This window comes from Mytilus edulis, chromosome 12 (assembly GCF_963676685.1).
Source record: "Mytilus edulis chromosome 12, xbMytEdul2.2, whole genome shotgun sequence".
Taxonomy (NCBI): Eukaryota; Metazoa; Mollusca; class Bivalvia; order Mytilida; family Mytilidae; genus Mytilus; species Mytilus edulis.
In genome coordinates this window covers 37563318-37585274 of record NC_092355.1, presented here as the reverse complement: position 1 = coordinate 37585274, position 21957 = coordinate 37563318, and the positions used below count along the sequence as shown (strand labels likewise).

The window sequence follows — 21957 nt, the reverse complement described above, 5'->3', positions numbered from 1 at the left end:
TGAGATATCAACCCTCTCCCTCTACCTCTAGCCAATGTAGAAAAGTAAAAGCATAAAATTAGACATGTTCATCATAAGCCGATACCGAAACCGAAACCGATACCGATACCGATATCGATACCGATACCGAAACCAAAAATAGTAATGAAGTAAATGGTAAAAATTTATAATGTTTAATTCCTTCATATTGAGTGACATTTGAATACAGTAGATGGAACATAACTTCAATTCAATAATTTACATAATTCTAGCCAAACAATAAAGTTAAATTCAACAAGTATCAAATGCACTATTACAAGTTATATACAATTGAAATGTGGATACACATTTATTAATTATGTAAATTAATCATAAAGTATAAAACTTTCGTCCAAGGGAATGAACTGTATAAAGACAAACATGTTTATGTCATTATAAATAAACAAATTTCTTAACATTCAAGTTTCTTCCTCGGTTCATTTATCTATCAACAGAACATAATTTTAATGAAGTATGTTTGATTCCCATGAGAGCGCTAAGAAAAATAAGTCAGAAGAATGAAGAAATGGCACTCTTAAGCTGACAAAATAAACTGTTAAAGGTTTTTGATTTGTTAACATACATTTGAACATTGGCAAATGACTATGATGTTTGATGTTAGCAATACTTCTGTTCACCAAGCTATTCATGAAATTGAGTTAATTCTTCATTAAGCGTTAACATCAATGATAACATGGCATTCATCTGAGGAATTGGAATCTTTAAAAGGTTATTGGCCAGAATTGGAAGAATCAGTTAGATATATTGATAGCACCTCCCATAGAATAAATCTCCCAAACCAAATTCCAGGCATTGTTTTATAGTGGACATGTTCATTGATTCACTGTATTCATATGTAAATCATAATAGACACTGTTAAGAAAATAATATACATTAATTCTGGTTTCCTAGGTCTTAACAATGACTCGATGACTTATAGATTGATAGATGCGATCGGTCCACACGATATATTACTGTTTTCTCGTGAATGTTACTTAGTTGTCGATACCCTATACCCATCTGAACATCCTATTGCGACACCATATACTGTAAGGCAATAAAAAATGCAATAATCCGCTTTCACGTCTGGCGTACTAAATTATAATCCTGGTACCTTTGATAACTATTTACACCACTGGATCGATCCCATTGCTGTTGGACGTTTCGTCCCCGAGGGTATCACCAACCCAGTCAATAACGTGGTCATTTTTATAAATTTCAACAGAATTAATTGATCTTGTTTCTAGTCAGGAATATGAAGGTTTTCCATTAGTTTCACTGATTACTTATTGAGTTTATCAAGTTTTAAGATGTTCGCTTCTCTTGTTTTTGAAATTATGCCAGATTTTCGGAATCCTCTGGTTTTACATGTTTTATATATGAAGTGCCATTAATCAAATTTCCCCACTAACCACCACTTTTCTTTTCATAATTGCATTACATGTAGTTTAAAACCAGTATTTTTAAATCCAAGAAAATCCTATTATTTTTATTTCATTTTTTTTTTCACAGAAAAATAATGCCAATGTAAATGAATGAAAAGACCACAAAGAATCATTTCCCGCCATAATTTTGATAGACTGTATCTAGAAAACAAGCACACGGACCCTTCTTGTTTTTTTTTCTACATTTTTAGTTTTTATATTCATATTCTATTAATTTAAATCAAACTCTTAAAAAGCTTACTATTTTGAAACAGAGTTGATGACTTTTATAAAATTTTCATCATAATCGTTATTCCTGTTCATACCTTAGTTTTAATCTACTGATTTTTAATGAAGCTTATTTACATTTATTCTTTTACAGCCAATTTTACTGATGTGTGGACCGGAGCAAATGATATAGATAAGGATGGGAACTATACATTTGCTGGAGACAATAGTCCATTTTCATTAAAACATCTCCCATTTGGTCAGGGTAAATTTTATGATTATTAGCAAAAGCATATACACCATACGTCGATGAGACAGCAAATAAACAACACAAAAAAGAAGCGTCATCTACAGGACAGTACTTGGTATCAAACAATATATGTGTATAAAAACAAATAGACTAATACATGTAATAATGATCAAAACTTTTAAATTCAGTCCACAGCAAGATAAAAGAATAAAAACATAAAATTATTTTTGGATTGTGACCTTCCGAATAAGACTGAACTTCGGATGTGTGCAATTTACAACCCGACATGTGCCTCTTGTTGGGCAGCATCTTCTTACCATTCCAGAGCACCTAATATCACCGCTTGTTTTATATGTTGTGTTTCGTTTACTGTTCTTGTCTTTTAGTCAAACTCCGTTTTTCCCATGGCATTGTGAATAGATATAAGATAATGGGGGTATAAGTCCCAAAGAAACAACTCTCAAGCCAAGTCACAATTTGCAAAAAAAATTAAACCATTATAGGTCAAAGTGCGGTCTCAGCACGGAGCTTTCGATCACTCCGAACAACATGCAATCCAGTTTGTGTTTGACTAACAGGTTTAAAACGATGTTTTTTTTTAAGAGTATTTTCTAATACAATCAAAAACAATCAGAATAGAAATAGTCCCTATTGTGTTATTTAGTACGAAATGCGAAATAAATATTCGGTTTTTTATTTCAGTCGATTCTTTTGACCCACATTCGTACTGTGCTGTGAGATTAAATACTGTCGGCGCTGCTTCCTGGTATTGGGAAACTGTACCATGTAGCTTTACTGCTGGATACTACATATGCGAGTACAAACTGGTAAATTAACCCTTGGTTTAGCTTTTAATTTGAAAAATCAATGTTCCATTTAAGTATTTATATATAACTTCAACAACATCATGAAAAAAATACGATACATGTCACAGACAGGTTACAATCGTCTGGCATTCGATACTACTATATAATGATTTATTTGTCAATAAAGTATTGATACTTGTACTGGCCAAACCAGCAAGTTTAAGCAGGATGACTATAATTTCATTACCAATCCAAATGGTGAAAATCTGCAAATACAAATATAAATCATTTTACAATGTGTTAAATGATAATTTAAGTCCATTAAAAATACGGATAAACAGTTCAAAGATATATAAAGCTGTTAATGTTCTTTATACTTATAATACATAGATGAATATTCTTGCACACGTCGGGTTCTGTCTAAATTAAATTGTGTAATCGCAAATACGAACAGTTTGAACGGTTAAATGATCATAGTTTCTTTACAACATAGGACAATATATTAAAACAGTTCATCGTTAATGTAAAGACATACTTTGCATGTTTTTAAAGTAACTCACGCTGTGGTTTGCCACGAATTGTTCCTTTGGACAACGTGTCCTCTGAATGTTCCTTGCAGTTGTGCACACGGCCTGCTGAGCTGTTTGTTTTCGTCACTCAGAAGAGAGGGGAAAGTAACATAAGTTCCTACACTGTCCTGTATAAAAATCCTAAAACTTGCAGTGATGTACGTAATGAAACATAAACATTGATCACATGAAGAACAAATGATGAATGAGTTACAGAACACTCCCCGTATGTGGTCTATCTGACATCACTATTCCATCATTAAAACAAAAAGAATTAATATATAACGACAGTCCAAAGTTCCACTTATATGAACTAAGAAGTAATACGACGGGACCTAGGTATTTGACCACTTCTATCCTAGACAAGGCGGTCTTTCCGACGAGATCGCGCCAATTTAAAATCTAGTTCCATGGCTGTAGTTCTGATGAAAGAATCTCCTTTCGACATCGATATGGAATCCAACGAGGACATCTCGCAAAACGGACACTTTCTGTTACGGTTACGGCATACAGTAGACCAGTCGATGCCATGTTCCTTTTCTCTGTGACTTAAGTCAGAATTGTCTATTCTATTTTTCTTTTGTCCTTGCATATCCAAAGGCGAATTGAAGCTGTACTTGGGATATGGATGTTTTCGGATGTATACACTTTTTTTTGTCGGTGTTCACTTGTTGTGGTGTTGCTTCTGAAATGAACATGTTGGTTCTGAAAATCTGGCGATCGAAGTCGCTGATTTCGTTTTCGGTTGCCCATGTAAACGGGGATAATGTTCAAACGAATCAGTTTGAATTCCATTTGACTGGGCATTTGTTTTGTAACACTCAGGTAATGTCTTTGTATGTGGTTTCACAACACTGCAAGTTGGATTTGTTTCCTTTGTAGTGAGTTCATGGAGAACATTTTGCTTATCGGAGCGTATTTCACCAACAATAATCAAACCCATGTTTAACTTTTGCATAAATGTTAACCGTGGTGGTCCTAGCATTGAACAAGGACGTGATGTGCCTCTATTAAGTTTCTTCCAATGAACAGTTAGGATTTTACATTTTCCATCAATCGATAGACTATTTTTTGGCTGTTCTTGCAAGTGTTGATATTGCAGTATATCTTCAGGTGTAGCAATTTCGTTCTGATCGTTCAGGCAGATTGAATCTAGTATTGAGGAATTCAGGAACGGGGAGAGAACGGCTTTGGTCGTCAATAATTGCATACATGCGAATTACTTTGTCCTGATTATTTTCGTGAAAGATACTCACAATTATCTTGGCACAAGATTTACTACTGTTGCCATCTTTGCAGATATATTTGCAAATTGAACTAACAGAGGTTAGCTTGGTTTCAGCTAACTCAAGTTGCTCCCAGACGTAGGGTGTATCAATAAGCTCCCCTCCGTCGACTGATGAAGGCGTTGAAGGCGGTGCACCTTTAGGCCACTCCATTTGTGTGTAATGCAGTGATGTGTTTTAACTTCCGAATTCATTGCAACTGATAATTGTGTTGCAATTACGATTTCTGTGCATAGTCAAATCACAACATTTGTAACATAGATTGTTTTACCTCAACAGTTTCTTGTGTTCCTCGATTGATTTGGCACGGAACGCTCGGTGTTCGTTTGATGTATGCTTTGTATTATGCAAAATGCAACGACTTTGTTGTTCACTGATGTCTCCAGGTTGCTGATCAATTGCTGGCTTATGCACATAGAGGTTAGAATATGTGTGAGGTGTGAACTTTGGCGCCGCGTCTTTTGTACTTGGTGTGACTCTTGACCCAAAAATGAACCCATGATCGTTCTTAATTTTGTTAATTTTCCTGATGAACACAGAGAATTCTGTGAAAAGTGAAAAGGCAACTTCATATTAGACTTGTATCTTGAAGCACTTGTTATCCTCTTTTCTCGGAGTCCGTATGACAATTTTTCCACAATAGGATTTATCTTGTCGAATAGTCGAAATAAGCACGCAAACATCCTAGCATTGGATTTTCCTTGTGATATTCTATTTCTGATAGAATATCAGACAAGTTATATAGACGTGCGCTATCTCTGTTCATCAACGTAGGAAAATAAGCAAGTTTGCTTGTAAGAGAAGCCTCCAACATTTCTGGAGCACCATATAGCTCATCTAGTCTCTGCCATAACCTTTGTAGGCCTCTTGTTGAGTTGTTGACGTTTGATGCCCTAATTGTCATGGCAGGTTTGGCAGACTTTGACCTCAGCCACTTAATCCGTAGGTTTTGTTCCGAGTTCGAAACTTGTAATTTGTCTATGACGTTTTTAAAGCTTACTTTCCATGTACGGAAGGATTCTGTACGGTCGTTAAAGTTTGTTTACCGGGAACACAACAGGTCCTTACTCAGTAGAAATATCCGACGTTGGATTGACTATTGCTGGTGTGCAACAGTGAACTCTTCTATTACGCCTTGTTATTGGTGTTCAGCAGGGAACTCAACTGAAAGGCTTAGTTGTTGTATGCCGGTAACTTTTCCCAGATCTGGGATTATTATAACTTCCGGTGACTTAGTATCAGAAGGCAAGACAGCAGATGTCTGTGACGGCAAGTTCAGTGCCACAGATGGCACGAACGCTGGTGCTTCATGATTCAGCTCAACCTTAACAGGAATTCGTTTTATCTTTTGAGGTCATGTTACTTCCTGTACAGCACGTGGTACATAATTTTTATTGACGAAATCTTGAACACGCTGGAGTGGGTCCTCTGTTTCGTCAGAAAGATTGCTAAATGCTTGGCTGCCATCGTATTTCAGGATACGAGCCGCGTCTTCTGCGGCTTCAGCCTAACTCTGTGCTTTGAGGAGGTTCAAATTGGCCTTTAGTTCAACCTTTTTCCGACTTACTCGTGCTGCCTCTTGTTCTAGTTGAGCTTTTCTGCGTATGGCCTCTCGTTCTATTTGAGCTTTCCTTTGTGCTGCCTCCTGTTCCATTTGAGTTTACAGGAACGTAGACTCTTGTTGCATTTGAACTTTTCTTTGTGCAGCCTCTTCTTTCATTTGAACTGCTTTACGTATGGCTACTTGTTCCGTTTGAACTTTTTTACGTAAAGCTTCTTGTTCTGCTTGAATGGCTTGTTGCTCCATTTCGGCTTTGATTTTAGTTTGTCTGAACAAAGCCTGTTCCTATTATAATGCCCCCTTTTTAATGATCAATGCATGTTTTTCAGTAAAGGCTATTTTTGACTTAGCAGTTTCTGCATTGGTACGCTTCCTCAGTGCAAGGCTTGACATATCGGAGGCATTTGAACTTCCGCTATGAGAATTTTGCTTAACTATAGATGTTCTTGTTTTGGTGAATTTAGCCTTTGTTAGTGCGAGGCGATGCTCGCGTAGGGTTTCCATAGCCAGGTCTATTCTAGACAGTCAAATTTCTTGGGATTGATTACATATGTGTCTATGTTCTTAAGACGTTCTGGTCTTCTTTAAAAAGTTCAGGTACTCATATGTGCGCTTGCGGTAATGAGTACAGGCTTGTAAGATTTTGTCCTCTGTCGTAAGCATTTGTTGGAGCTCGTTAATAGGAGTGGTCATTTCTAATTACTGCAATTCTAAATCTGACCGAAGGGCCTCTAGTTCCTCACAGAACTTGTCATGTTTCTCTGTGAATGCTTCATGTCCTTTTTCAGTGAGATCAATCATTCGCTTGGACTCGGGATTATCATCTAACTGTGTTGTATTAGATGCATTTTCTAATAGTTCTTTAGAAACATCTCCCTCTGGGAGTTGAACCTCGTCTTGCTGTTCCACGTGAATGGGATCCATTATGACTCAACGTTGTTGGGTTACTGCCTAGTACACACAAGTTATGTAGTCCACTGCCAGTGTATAGGTATGAATGTTGCTACGTCGTTGTTCCTTTTCTGGATATATAAAGACAGGTGGTCGTCAATTTACTAGCAGGAAACGTTGTCGTTGAAACTACGTTATGGGTCGGCTGACTGTCGTGGAGTGGCGTACAATATCCAAGAAAAACAACAGGCAAGTTGTAGCTTTTTCACTGTACTGGCCGGACCAGCGAGTTTAACCAAGATGACTGGGTTTATGTAAAGATAAAACAGCCAGGAGCTGACATTTATTTAACTACTTAGTTTATAGAACAATTTCCTAAAAATATAAATGTAAGTGTTTAATTTTTTAGCATATTTGATAAAGTTGTCTCCAAAATATCCCCCAGCTAATTGATAAATGTGTCAGCTTTGAAGGCATAAACATATTTGTATATACTTTTAAAATTAATAGACTTGAACAATTAAGATTAAGAAATTCTGCCTGTAACTGACAAAGTCCATTGTTTATTAACAGAGATCAGAGAAAGCTATTGTATTGAGTAACAAAATATCACGTGTCAAATCTGCTATATAAAGTCGTGCAAAACTATTTGGTTCATTAAACTGTGAACCAGAATTAAATGTAGTTGGCAGACTGGATTGTCTTTTGAAGGTTAGTAAATATGTTAATTTGTTTAATAGGGTGTTTTATAAATTTAGAGGAAACGAGTTTAACATGTTTAAAGAATTTAAAGATGTTTCAGTAAAGTTATTTTATTCACATTCGCATGGAAAATCGTGATAAAGATTAAATAAATAATAGGCATAGTTTGAAATGATATTTAGGTAAATGATTTGTGTAAAAGGTTCTTTACTTATAAACATAGGTATTTAACTTATTCGTATAGATTACTTTTGAAAATACAATTTTTAATTTGATACCTGATTAAATATTTAAAGTAAATGAATTAAGGGGAGATAACAGATGACACGACTGTTCATTTATGGCCCGTATACTATTGTCGGGTTTTGTATTATTGTTTGATTTATATCGCGAATTATTTGATGTATAACTATGATGGAAAAGTAATGTAATCTGTATTATAAATGTTGTAAATATGATCAGACTGTGAACCAGAATTAAAATGTAGTTAGTAGACCGAATTGTCTTTTTAAGGTCCCGTTGTCTTGCCGAGTCCAACCTAGTTCCCAAATTATGTAACATCAATGTGAGCAGTTCCCCGCAAAAAAGAATTGATAAAACCATGATTTTTTTTTTTATGATTTTCAATTAAATGTTGATTATCGAACCGACTGCTAGCAGCCGGTTGGATATTGAATATCGAATGTCGAATAACGAACCGGCTGCCAACTTCACATTCATCTTGCAATTGGATAGAAAGTTGTTTCATTGACATTTATATCACATCCTCTTTACTCTACTAGTTAATTAAAAGAACTCGTATCAAATCTATCTAAGATGACTAAAAGTTTTAAAAAACTGAAAAATTATGTGAATAATAGACCCAAATCCGTTAACAGAGATTTACAAGCTGTTACCGAAATGTATGTTGATGTTCCAGTGGATAGAGTTTCAAAGAATATTGTGTCTGCATGTATATACAACGAGTGTCTTCGAAAGGCTAAGAAACAAATAAGCACTCAGGAAATTCCACCTACAAAAAAACATATCGTTTGACAAGGATGAAATGTTGTCGAATAACAAGTCCGTCGTGGCTTCAATAAACATTCCATTGAATAGTAAATCGGAGGACCTACCTTGTACTGTATTGGACACTGAAGTTTTACAAAATTCCACATGCTCCATGATAGAACAGTACATTGCGCCTCTGGTATATTTTCTTTCGCCCAATTTGTAAACGCCCTATACTACGTTCCCGTTTCCGAATATTACGGGAACTATGTATTACTATGACACATGGTTGCAATTATAATAATAAATGAGTAATGTTAAATAAAGTTTTCTAAAAGTAGATTTTCCTCTTGAGCTTTGATGACAGTCTTTCACATTTGTTTAATCCGCTAGGCCTACACTACATTAGAAATGCCTGTTTATTTTCAAAAATGTTTGAGAGACAACGCACTTGACTTACAGTACGAAAAAAGAAATTCCTCCCTATTTAGTTTACAATTAAAAAATTGATGCATTAAGCATCAGCAATGTTCGACATCACAAGGTGGTAAGTTTTCTAATTCCGCTATATTTTCAAAACCAGTCTGTTCCTATTATATTCTACGGTTACATCAAAACTATTGCACCTACAGAATGTAACTACAAGCAACGTTGCAGCACCTTGATTTTGAACAATACATGGAAAACCCTCGGACATGTGTCTATTCCAACTCGCCTACTTTTACTGCCCCTTTTGCCATGTTATTAACTGAGATCTAACATAATTCAACATGGAAATCACACCGAAAGATGATCCATCATGGTCCTAAGTTTCGAGAACTGAAAAATGGTGTGAATGATAGACCACAATCTGTTAACAGAGGTAAAGAAGCTGTGAAATATTTATCATCTGTTAACAAAATAAATTGTGATGTTCCTGTGGATAGAGCTTTAAAGGGTGACACTTTTCAGATGGTCAAAATGAGTATGAGAATATGCTTTCTATAAAGATTATTAATTTGCGAATTATAACAAACAAAAAACAAAAGCACGCAAATATGATATTAAACCTTGAAAGTCTTAAATGAAGATGACAGTTGTCTAGTTTTGTTGTATTGTCTTCTGACTTGACTTTTGATGGAAAATCACAAAAAAACTGAACTTTGAGGAAAAAATCAGAACGGAAAGTCCCTAACCAAATGTCAATATCAAATGTCAATGTCAAAAAAGACATCAAACAAATAGACAACACCCGTCATATTCCCGACTTGGTACAGGCATTTTCAAATTTAGAAAATGATGGATTAAACCTAGTTTTTTAGTGCTAAACATTTCACTTGTACAACGATCGCATCAAATTCTACTGTACCGACATCGATGTGTAAACAAAGTGTCCTAAATAGGAGTAAAAAACATCACGAACCCAACCAAAAACTGGGAGTGATGTCAGGTGCTCCGGAATGGTAAGTATATCCTGCTCCACATGTGGCACCCGTCGTGCTTCTCTTGTTTTTACAAAGCTGGTAAATACTCTTATTCGGTAGATCACATTCGTGAAAAGGGAACGGTATTGTTTCGATGTATTAAAGGAATATATTCGATATCATCTGAATAACGGATATCCAATAACCGTCAACCAACTCGTGATGGCGTCCTTAAAATTTACGAAGTGGATTGTGGCTTGGCATTACAACGTCTGATCTTTTAATTACCAAACGTGACTTATTCCCCATTCTGACTGTTTGCTAAGTGTGAAATAGCATTGCTATAAGACGTGTTAAGATACTTTTCTATCCAAAATTCATGCATTAAGTGTTTATGTTATATTTGTTATTTCATCGGATTTTGTTGAAATATCTTATCGTTTGAAGTTGTAATTCTTTTTTTTTCTGTTGTATTCGTGTGTTATGGTAAAGATAATTAATCACCCAGTTCATTTATAAGATTATAGTTTGGTTCAAGTAAAATTATAAGATACAAAGCTACTTTTGTATAGGTACTATTTCTGTACTTAAAATATGTAGTACTGGAAATTTACTTTTAATATTCAGTACTATTTTATATTATATAATGTATAGTATATTTGGATCACAGATTGATTTAGAAGAAACACCGACATAGCTAGATAAAACAATTAATTATCTAATTACTACCACAATTTGATATTAATTACTTATAGTATTGACTTATATCATTGTTATTAATGAATGTTATATCAATATGACAAACCTCATCTTGAATTGTATCCAAATTCTATCCTTTTTTAGGGAATTTTTTAGATATTCAAATATGACGTCACGTTGTGCGTAAATCGCTTTTGGGTAACTCGGCAGTGAATTTATATGCGCTAGTTAAGATTGTTTGATGTATCCGTCTTTATTCTGTAGCTAGTCACTACTTCGGTTTCATCATGTATATCTATTATATAGTCATTTTATAAAACAAATACTGTTTGCAAAAGTATGAATTATTCTACATTACAAGGATGTTATTATCCCAGCCAGAAAACCTTAGCCGTATTATGCACAGTTTTTAGAATTTTTTATCTTCAATGCTCATCAATTTCTAACATGTTTTGGCTCTCGAACTTTGTCATCTGAGCGTCACTGGTTAGTCTTGTGTTGATGAAACACACTTCTGGCGTAATAAATTTTAAACCTGATACCTTTTGATAGCTATTATTTGTGTGTTTCTCTGTCCTATATGTTCTCCCATTTATTTGTATTGTAGTCCTGTCATGTAATGTTGTCATTTTAATGTTATGTTTAACATTGCCATAAACGCGGGAGGTTTTCTATAACACAAAACCATGTTCAACCCACCATCTATTCTAAAAATGTCCTGTGCCAAGTCAGGAAAATGCCAGAAAAAGCCAGCAAAATGACTATTGCTATATTTAAGTTCGTTTATGTGTGTATTACATTTTAATGTTGTGTTTCTGTTGTGTTGTAGTTATCATCTTATGTTTGATGTGTTTCCCTCAATTTTAGTTTATAAACCGGATTTGTATTTTTCTCAATTGATTGATGAATTTCGAACAGCGGTATACTACTGTTGCATGTGTTGCCTTTATAGTAAAATGAAAAGGTCACACTTGGAAATCTGAAATCATCTCTTTTGAAGTAAAGTTTTGTTTTCAACCGACCCTCATAGTCAGTTTCTCAATATGCGTCCAAATGTAATGTCAAAATCAAAAGCTCAAACACATCAAACGAATTGACAACAACTGTCACATTCCCGACTTGGCACAGACATTTTTTTTTATTTCTTAAAAGCACTATTCGTCTTACTTGTATGACAGTTGCAAAAAAATCAATTATATTTACAACGATGCGTGAACAAAAAAGACATAATAGGCACAATTGTCAAAATAGTGGTACAGCAGTCATCACTGTGTCACAATCTCAAATAGAACAAAAACAAACAAATATTTAACATTGAAGCACAAAAAGCATCTTTCAAATTTCACATTCATTGCTTACTTAATATGTATTTTAAATCAACCCATTAAAGGATTGAAATTTTGAAGTCCTGTGACTGCATTCACATCAACGTTAGTGTAGAGTCGCGTGTTGGACGTCAAAATGTATACAGGAAGAAATATAAAAATAATTTTGTCGATCGAAGTATTTTCAAAATTATAGTTTCACATGGTGAATGGTGATATATAGAGTCTAAAAATCAAAAGTTTTGCTAGAACTTATTTCAGAATACCGAGATTTAAAATTATACAGAACATCTTTAGAGTTTTTAAGAATACACAAATGGCTAATACCACTCCGCAAGTAAAATGATCTGTCGTTCAAAGTATTTTCAAAATTATAATAGAACATTAAAATTATAAAATTTTAAAGAACAATATTAATATGGTTGGATCTATAAAAGCAGATCCACTCCACATGCACCAAAGAAACACAAAAAGTGACAGGTTAAAAAAACACATTGAGCAAAAAGTAAAGATAATACAAACACCACATTGACAGGATTCATAAGTACGGAGCCACGTCAAATGGATATCACAGAAAAGATACCAAACAGTAAAAGTAATATTAATCGTTTAACAGAGAAAATAAAAGAACAATATAACACGTTATTAAGAAAATACACATGTTATGAATATACAAGCTGCATTGTGAATGTTCAGCAAATATCTGCACTGAAATATAACATTAAGTCAGAGGTACTCCGTAATATATGTGTAATTCAGGTCTTAGACAGGGTATATACTGTGACATTCCCGGCTAAGGGCTTATATCCCTTCGTCTTCGGCTCAGAGGATATAAACTGTATACCGGGAATGTCACAGTATATAACTCTTCCTTATTCTGAAATTGCTACTTGAAGCTTTGAAAATAGGTGGCATTTAATATGCAGATAATTTAAGTTCATGATTGCTTTGTCAAGAAAAGTATTCCTTATCCTAATGTAGTTAATTAAAGCTTTGCAAAGCAATGTTATACTATATGCAGAATATTTATTATGCATTATATAAATAAAATGTTGTTTATGCTGCATTTAGTTCCCTCTACAACGAAATTTTGTTTTACATGCACACGTATACAAAAAACGGTGTTTTAACAACGCAAGCATATGTTTGAAAGTTGTTTTCAATTTAGACGTGTATTATATATATATGAATTATTCGTAAATTTGCGCAAAAGTTAAAGAAAATTAAAATTAACATTTGTAAAAAACCGATACCTGCTATTCTGAATTACGAAATTCAATTTCACAACATTTACCGGTAAAGTGAAATATTTTCAACTTTGAAATATATAAATTCATATTATACATATTTCAAGTGACTTTATCATAATTAATATATTGATAACGAAGTAAGAAAGATGTTACACGTACATTATTCAGACGTACATAACTTGCATAATCAATTATGTTAACATAGAAAAACAAAGACCATTTTATTTTGCTATACTAACTGAATATATATTATAATACCTTATTAATATCTTAATAACATAATATACAAATGAATAAATGAAATATACCAGTTTTTTGTAAACCATACTCTACACATATATCAAACATTTTTTTTTAAATGTTTAAATGTATTCAAGGTATGATTACAACTTCTGTAAACCAACCGTCATATCAATTTTGAAATATGTTTTTTTTATTTCACTATACATATTGCATGTTTACGTATTTACGTTTTTGTTGTTGACTTTTGGAAGCCCATTTAATGTGTGAGATAGTTTAGTAAAATTTTACTTTTTCAATTCAGAATATATAATATTGTCATTTTTACAATTTTTATTTAATCCTTATAATTTTATAAATATATAATGTATTTTTTTCGTAACCCAACAATGTAAGATCTGCAAATTTTCGAAAGTAATTTGTTGTCTTTCTCTGGCATGGACTCGAACTCACACCACTGAGATATCATGGCACCAAATCGCCTTGCACTATGTCCAACGCGCTAGATCACTCGACCATCTAAGCTCTATACAACTAATAAAGCTCTCATCAGTTTTTGTCTAACACATAAAATGATCTATTTAAAAGCATGAAGATGGAATTCCTACAGATCAGCTGAAACTTCAATAGCTGAGGATCTTACAAATTTATATAGAATGAAGTCATGTAAATAATCATATTATAAGTACGTCTGAACCAGTGACAACCTTACGACAAATTTTATACATCAGATCACCAGTGATGGTGAAACAAGGCTGAACACTCATTCTATATCTACATCATTGTCGTAATACCAACCGAACAATGTTATACCAACAAGTAAATATAAGATGTACCAGATCGTGTAGAATAGACGATACTACGCAGATGAGGGAAATTTATATAATAATAACTATTAAAATATATAAATTCATATAATACCTATTTCTAGTGTTTTTTAAAAGTTACATGTAAAATTCTGCTGACTCTATAATAATTAATATATTGATAAAGAAGTAAGAAAGATGTTACACGTACATCATGAACACGTACATAACTTGCATAATCAATAATATTAACAACGAAAAACAAAGACCGTCGACATTTATTGTTGTATAATTAGCTAGTACTAGAACATGTAGAACACACCTGCGAAATCGTGGGCATTCCGAGCGTAGTTTAAAGTATGTAAAGTGTTGTTGGAATAATTTTGTAAAATATTGAATGACTGGAGAATTTCAGCAAATATATCATAAGTCATAGGTTATTGGGGACAGGAAAATGTTTTTTTTTTTATCCCTCCTCCTTCATTTCCAAAATTCCCAATTTATTTCACTATACATATTGATAGTTTAATCAACCTTTGATTGATTGGGACTGTTCAAAATGTCATTGAACAAATCTTCATATTTACCCCTGAGTATTATATTCCCCTCTGAAACATCGGGAGTACACCGTACGGCGTTACGTGCGTTTAATGTACATAATGTCTTAAACTTTGTTTTTTCAATAGCGATATTAAATTTGATAGATAAACAAGTGTTGGTGTTGTTATTTACGTTTTTGTTGTTGACTTTTGGAAGCCCATTTAATTTGTGAGATTGTTTCGTAAAATTTTACTTTTTTAATTCAGAATATATAATAGTCATTTTTACAATTTTTATTTAATCCTTATAATTTTATAAATATATGATGTATTTTTTTTCGTAACCCAACAATGTTAGATCTGCAAATTTTCGAAAGTAACTTGTTGTCTTTTTCTGGCCTGGACTCGAACTCACACCACTGAGATATCATGGCACCAAATCGCCTTGCACTATGTCCAACGCGCTAGACCACTCGACCATCTAAGCTCTATACAACTAATAAAGCTCTCATCAGTTTTTGTCTGACACATCAAATGGTCTATTTAAAAGCATGAAGATAGAATTCTTACAGATCAGCTGAAGCTTCAATCGCTGAGGATCTTACAAATTTATATAGACTGAAGTCATGTAAATAATCATATTATAGGTACGTCTGAACAGTGACAACCTTACGACAAATTTCATACATCAGATCACCAGTGATGGTGAAACAAGGCTGAACACTCATTCTATATCTACATCATTGTCGTAATACCAACCAAACAATGTTATACCAACAAGTAAATATAAGATGTACCAGATCGTGTAGAATAGACGATACTACGCAGATGAGGGAAATTTATATAGTAATAACTATTAAAATATATAAATTCATATAATACCTATTTCTAGTGTTTTTTAAAAGTTACATGTAAAATTCTGCTGACTCTATAATAATTAATATATTGATAAAGAAGTAAGAAAGATGTTACACGTACATCATGAACACGTACATAACTTGCATAATCAATAATATTAACAACGAAAAACAAAGACCGTCGACATTTATTGTTGTATAATTAGCTAGTACTAGAACATGTAGAACACACCTGCGAAATCGTGGGCATTCCGAGCGTAGTTTAAAGTATGTAAAGTGTTGTTGGAATAATTTTGTAAAATATTGAATGACTGGAGAATTTCAGCAAATATATCATAAGTCATAGGTTATTGGGGACAGGAAAATGTTTTTTTTTTATCTCTCCTCCTTCATTTCCAAAATTCCCAATTTATTTCACTATACATATTGATAGTTTAATCAACCTTTGATTGATTGGGACTATTCAAAATGTCATTGAACAAATCTTCATATTTACCTCTGAGTATTATATTCCCCTCTGAAACGACGGGACGACATCGTACGTTTTTACGTGCGTTTTATGTACATAATGTCTTAAACTTTGTTTTTGCAATAGCGATATTAAATTTGATAGATAAACAAGTGTTGGTGTTGTTATTTACGTTTTTGTTGTTGACTTTTGGAAGCCCATTTAATGTGTGAGATAGTTTAGTAAAATTTTACTTTTTCAATTCAGAATATATAATATTGTCATTTTTACAATTTTTATTTAATCCTTATAATTTTATAAATATATAATGTATTTTTTTTCGTAACCCAACAATGTTAGATCTGCAAATTTTCGAAATTAATTTGTTGTCTTTTTCTGGCCTGGACTCGAACTCACACCACTGAGATATCATGGCACCAAATCGCCTTGCACTATGTCCAACGCGCTAGACCACTCGACCATCTAAGCTCTATACAACTGATAAAGCTCTCATCAGTTTTTGTCTAACACATCAAATGATCTATTTAAAAGCATGAAGATAGAATTCCTACAGATCAGCTGAAGCTTCAATCGCTGAAGATCTTACAAATTTATACAGAATGAAGTCATGTTAATAATCATATTATAGGTACGTCTGAACAGTGACAACTTTACGACAAATTTCATACATCAGATCACCAGTGATGGTGATACAAGGCTGAACACTCATTCTATATCTACATCATTGTCGTAATACCAACCAACCAATGTTATACCAACAAGTAAATATAAGATGTACCAGATCGTGTAGAATGGACGATACTACGCAGATGAGGAATATGTATATAATAATAACTATTAAAATATATAAATTCATATAATACCTATCTCTAGTGTTTTTTAAAAGTTACATGTAAAATTCTGCTGACTCTATAATAATTAATATATTGATAAAGAAGTAAGACAGATGTTACACGTACATCATGAAGACGTACATAACTTGCATAATCAATAATATTAACAAAGAAAAATAAAGACCGTCGACATTTATTGTTGTATAATTAGCTAGTACTAGAACATGTAGAACACACCCACGAAATCGCGGGCATTCAGAGCGTAGTTTAAAGTATGTAAAGTGTTGTTGGAAGAATTTTGTAAAATATTGAATGACTGGAGAAGTTCAGCACATGTATCATAAGTCATAGGTTATTGGGGACAGGACAATGTTTTTTTTTATCCCTCCTCCTTCATTTCCAACATTCCCAATTTATTTCACTACACATATTGATAGTTTAATCAACCTTTGATTGGTTGGGACTATTCAAAATGTCATTGAACAAATCTTCATATTTACCTCTGAGTATCATATTCCCCTCTGAAACATCGGGAGTACACCGTACGGCGTTACGTGCGTTTAATTTACATCGAGTCTTAAACCTTTTTAACAATAGCGATGTCAAAAATCATTATAGGTATATATCACATTAACTCAAATTGATTTTAGACCTAAAAATAAAACAAAATTTAAAAAGGCACGGGAATAAATGTATAATATGGATAAAGAAAGTACGGAACGCTGTATCAGACATCTTGGGTATATGTATTAACATATATCATCGACATTATATATATGAACTGGATTTATTTTCAATCATACCGCATTTGGTCTGAAACACATTGAAACAAACATGTGTATATTTCTTGACTTAAAATGACATATAACAACTCACACATATATTTTAATGATTTTGTATTTTATGTATACATGTACACATGTTTTTTTTGTTTTTTTTTTTGTTTGTTACATATATGTTTGTTTTTATGGTGATTATTATTATAACACAATGTTTACTGATGTATTTTTTTTATTTTTGTCTGTTGTGTCTGTTTGTTTTGTTCACACATCGTTGTCAAAGTGGTGGAATTGGATGCGACTGTCATACAAGCACAGAGTTAACTAGCTATTAAACCAGTTTAAATTCATTATTTACTTCAAAACCACGCTACGAATATGAAAGTTGTTGCCCATTTGTTCGATTTGTTTCAGCATTTGAATTTATCATTTGATTCCGTTAAATATCCTCTGAGTTTAGAATTTTTGTGATTTTACTATTTGCTGATTGACTTACAATGTTCGTAAAGAATTGAAAATATTTAAATAAAAGTTAATGGAAGTAACACGTTGAACAATTTTTGCTTACTCAGTGAATATTACGACAGAAAAACAACATATGTTACTAATCGATGTTATTAACTACGCAGAACATTGAGTTTGTACGTGTATTTAACTTGCTATTTAAGAAGCAACTATATTTCAAAAATCATCTTTTTATCTACGGCTCTGCTATTCCACATATTGGTAAGTTTTCAATTATTTTCTTACAAACGGTATTCTTGTTATTTTAATTTGTCCAATACAATTTAATATGTAACATATAGTGAAACCTGGCTTAACTCAATCCTGTATAAACCGAAAACCTGTATAAACAAAGTTTGTTTTTAAAAACCGTCCTACCAACTGTTGGCGTTGTGAATCTACTTAAACCTAACATCGGCCAAAACCGAACAAAATCCTAAGTCCCAAAGAGGTCCGTTTAAACCAGTTTCAATATAACAGAGTATTTAATTTCCGCTCATCAAAACATCAAATGTGCAAGTAAAGTTTAATTGAAAGATAAAATATTACTTTACTTTAACAATTTACCAAAAGTTGCCTAGCCGTTAAATTTCAATGTAATGTTTTTACCTGACATTTTTTTATTTTTTTTTACAGTTGTAGTGGCTGGTTTTGAGATATTTATGTCTTTTTTCGAATGCCACCTTTGTATACTCTCTCTAATATTTTAATACATGTACCCGTTAGGAAGATGCATTACTTTCTGAAATTTCAATGTGTTCTGCGGCTGTTTGAATATATAAAAAGAAAATGTGGTTTGATTGCTAATGAGACAACTGTCCACAAGAGCTCAAATGTATAAAAAAAATAATGTGGTATGATTGCTAATGAGACAACTGTCCACAAGAGCCCAAAATGACACATTAATTAACAACTTTAGGTCACCGTACGGCCTTCAACAACGATCAAAGTCCATACCGCATAGTCAGCTATAAAAGGCACCGACATGAAAGCGTAAAACATTTCAAACGAGAAAACTAACGACCTTATTTATATATTAAAAAATGAACGAAAAACAAATATAACACATACACAAACGACAACCACTGATTTACAGGCTCCTGACTTGAGAATGCCACATACATATTTAAAATCCATAATATATGTTGATTATAGACTATTCTGATTCAAATCAAACAAAACAAAAAACTATATTGAAAGCCGGATAGGATTTTGAAAAATCCCTAAAATACTAATTTCAAAGAGGTTGAAATGACAAACAGACATTCGAACACCGAACAGACTAAACATATAAACTTTGTTAGCAATGAAAAATCGTTTTAAAGTAAACAGTCATATTTAAGTGTACTGAAAGTTGAAATCAACTACGTTAGCCTACGACATATCGCATTGTAGTTTACAGCCTGGTAACAAATATATATTCTGAATTAGTTAGTTCATTGTCAAGCTTTATTCGGATCATGGTACATTTCCGTTACAGAACAAGAAGTATTATATGTAAATATTGCACAACACATACTTTTCTTGATATTACATTATAAATAACAAGTAATTAAGTTTTATCTAATAATAAGTCATACCAAAATTGTAAATTTTCGGATGATTTCTTATCCTTAAACTTGACTGAAAACAAATTGTTGAATTTAAAACACGTTTTTCATAGATAAGACTGTAAATAGTTATTAAAGGTACCAGGATTATAATTCAGTACGCCAGACGCGCGTTTGGTCTTCATAAGACTCGTAAGTGACGCTCATATCAAAATAGTAGTAAAGCCAAACAAGTACAAAGTTGAAGAGCATTCAGAGATCAAAATTCATAAAAGTTGTGCCAAATACGGCTAAGGTAATCTATTCCTGGGATAAAAAAAATACTTAGTTTTTCGAAAATTCAAAGTTTTGTAATACTTACATGTATAAGCAACAATGACATTCAAAATAGAAAATCACAAAGAACAAAACACGAATTATTCCACATTTTTTTGGATTGTTGACAGTCCGATTACCCATTTCGTTTTTAACACATGAAAAGTGAATTACAGTGGTGTTGATAAGTAATGCTCGTTATCAAGATACTTTGAAAGCAAAACTTTAAACCTCTTTAATGTTTACAACCTGACAGTACTTTTATAAATCATATAAATCCTTCTATAGGTAAGTAGGGACTATGGTTTGAAAACTGTTACATGTTTTTGGAACTTGCTCACTGTGCTTACTTCTGGGTTACATTTTTTTCTAAATAAATCCATATTTGTAGACAAAACTCTGGCGTCTGGCGTAAATATATTAAAATTTCAATCCTGTATCGATAATGAGTTTATTTCTAAATAACATGGAATATAAATTGATACAGATGAGATCTCATTTCAGAATTATGATGAAGTGGTGTTGTTTGATTGTTTTCATCTTTTGCACAATTGGTGTGTCAAAGGGCGGCAGTAAGTATCCTATATGTTTAAAACACTGTAGTGAAGATTAAAGATTAAGCTGCCAGACTCTCTCATAATATAAAAAGGTACGGTCATATCACTGTGATCAAAAGTTCTTCTTTCGAGAGTCAAAAGATACAGACATCGTTTGAACCTTTTTATGTTACAGATATTCAATCATGTTAACACAGTTATCTACCGTTTGTTTTTATAGTAAATTGGGGATAGTTTACAACGATAATATTAGTACTTTTGTCGAGCTATGAAACTGTACAAAACTGTTCAATGCTACTCTCTTAGTTAACATAAAAACAATAATAACAAAATCTGCATTTAAGAAGAACTAATTTTAAAACTTTTTAAGCAGATCTACGAGCATCTCGAGCAAACTTAATAACTTAGCAACTCGCTTGAGATGGAAAATTATCGCTAGAAACTTAGGAGGAACGTGGCTTTGCTAACGAAATTGACATAACATTGACAACGTCATCACAGGTAAAATAGCGATAAACAGACTTTCTCGCTTTCGCCGTCCCGGTTCAAGCGAGAATATCAATCTCGTTGAAATGATCAACGTTAATCTATAAATATCAAAGGAAATCATTATATATTGTATCGGAATACTCTACTATTCAGCTCTTTCAGGAAAATGCCTCGCCTCCAATGGTAAATGTGGGGAAAAAAATGTGTCATGTAATGAGACGTTTGGACCTGGATGGACGTATAACGGAAAATGCTGTAGTGGACGACCATGTTGCAAGTGTAAGTAGACACATACATTAATTAATAGTTTTAGTCACTGTAGATCACATCGAAAAAAATGATAATGAAATTTATAGACAAAGATAGTTATTTTTTGAGAGAAAAAAAATCATAAAACAGCTTCTCATTCCCTTTATTGAAATAATTTGTGCTCAACATCGTTGATGATGTTGTTTTGTACATAGACAGAAGATCTAAATGTGACATGTTTATACTTACAATACCACAACATAGACAGAACATCTAAATGTTACAATTTTCAGATTTTTTTTCTGTTTTTAACTTATGTTTTGACTTTTCGTCTGCATAATACACACTTGGGAAGCACATTTATGACA

General features: G+C 32.9%; 1 long non-coding RNA gene across 1 annotated transcript; it reads left to right on the top strand.

Moving 5' to 3' along the window:
* The first annotated feature begins 18557 nt into the window (after positions 1–18557).
* On the top strand, positions 18558–21611 carry LOC139497366 (uncharacterized). The gene is made up of 3 exons (XR_011657754.1): positions 18558–18651; positions 20799–20866; positions 21503–21611. It is a non-coding gene; the product is annotated as an uncharacterized lncRNA (long non-coding RNA).
* Positions 21612–21957: the final 346 nt, after the last annotated feature.